A 1,945-nucleotide genomic window follows, 5' to 3' on the forward strand; every position below is an offset into this window, starting at 1 on the left:
CGGAAACCCTGCGGGGTCAGAAGTTCCCAGGACGTCCAAAGGGTGCTGCAACTCGAGGAGCCACGGCGGGGCTTTTTATTCTGTGTTCTTCTTCTATTGTATTATTACTGTTCATAAGCGCTCCTCTACCATCTACAACAGGAAGAATCTCAGAGTAAAAGTGAAAGTTGAAAATCCCAGAAATGTTGCTCCATATTTTATGTTTTCACAACTCTGTCCTTTTAAATGTCTGTCTGGGTGTCATATTAACCCAACCGGGCACAAACCGCAATGATTCATTTCTCTTTGATCATGTTTGGCACTTCAGTGCTTTGAAGCAGACGCCACACAAGCAGCTCCTTAATCAGAGTCCCTGATTGGTCACAGCTCTGCACTGCTGAGACTGTGATTGGAAATGTTGAACCGGATTGAAGACGGTGCATGCCCGATTTGTGCGTAGATCTCGAGACCAGACTTAAAAACTTGCGTAGCAACCAACCCCCAACACTGGCAGGCGGAACGTGAAGCCAACCCGGAAGTAACAAAACGTTGCAGTACCGGCACTGACCAGAGAGGCTGGTGCTTAGAGTGAGCAAATTCCCATAGACTCCCATGTTAAAATCCTCATTTTCAGCCCTCTAATAAACCCCTTTAATGCCTGGTGCTTAAAGTTTTTATTTCATCAATAGCTGCATATTTGATCCATGACAACTCTGAGGGGAGTGAATTTTTTTCTATGTTTGTATTTTTTTTTTAAAACAGCATTTTTTTTTGGCTTAATGAGGGGGTGACGATCGTGGTGGATTCTGGGAGCTGTGCTCCGGTGTTTTGCTGGTCTGCTACAGATTTAGCGTTAGCATGAGCGCTATATTTCGGTTTTTGTCCTGCTGCCGTGATGTAAACTGTTCTAATACGCTCTCTGGGAGTCATCTGGTGTGTTTTCTCCTGTAAGTACTAAAAGAATAACTTTATATTTGTTGGAAATAAATCATTAATGTTTATTATGATTATTTATTTTAGTTCCAGTAATTCGATTTTTTAAAATTCTCAGCAACATTAATAACTATTATGTTTAAAGTTTAAAAAAGGACGTTTTCTCAGTATTTTTATTGATAGTTATTTTATTTAATCACAAAGTTATAACATATAAGGACATAATTCAGATCTGCTACAGTAACACCAGAATCTCTTCATGTGAATTTAAAATGTGAAGAATGTGAATTTAAATACTTATCTTTTAACAAATGTGTACATGTTATATTTAGCTTTGTCTTGTGATTTTAATGTATATTCAATTTTATCTTTTTAATTGTATCTAATGTTTATCTTGTATGTTCCTCTTCAGGTCTGCTTCTGGTGGTGAGTGGATTTATAATCCAAAACAGCATTTACATTTAAAGGCAGTAAAATTCTAATTTTAACATATGAAGATGACTCCTGCTGATGTGTGATTCAATAAAAATCATGTTTAACATATCTGAATGACCAGTCTCTTCTGTTTATTCACTGTTTAAGCATATAAGTAAGACAAAAGAAAATGTGGGTCAAAGTCAGATCGTACTAAATTTTTTTTTGAAGCAGATGAAATGATTCAAAACATCCCAAACATTTATCATTGAACATTCAGAATTAGTTTCCCTTTGTTCAAAGTAGGGACCTCTTTACACATGTCATGGTTAGAAACCATCATCTATGATAATACTGTCTTTTATATTTAAAGAATCTAATAAATGATCCTAAAGAGTACATTTCTCTCTACTGAAAATAAAATCAGTAAAAAATGAAAGAGAAATAAAGTTTATTGATGGGTTAAAGAGTGTGCAGCTGCTGGACGTTCTCTCCGATCCCAATGACAGCTCCAGACTCCAGACGTCGCCTGTTCACGTCCTCCACAGTGATGAGAGAACCAGGAGCTGCTCTTCCTTGTAGAATTAAAAATAAAAGATGTCCACCACCGTCTGCCTCA

The sequence above is a fragment of the Oryzias melastigma genome, linkage group LG15, assembly GCF_002922805.2.
Source record: "Oryzias melastigma strain HK-1 linkage group LG15, ASM292280v2, whole genome shotgun sequence".
Lineage (NCBI taxonomy): Eukaryota > Metazoa > Chordata > Actinopteri > Beloniformes > Adrianichthyidae > Oryzias > Oryzias melastigma.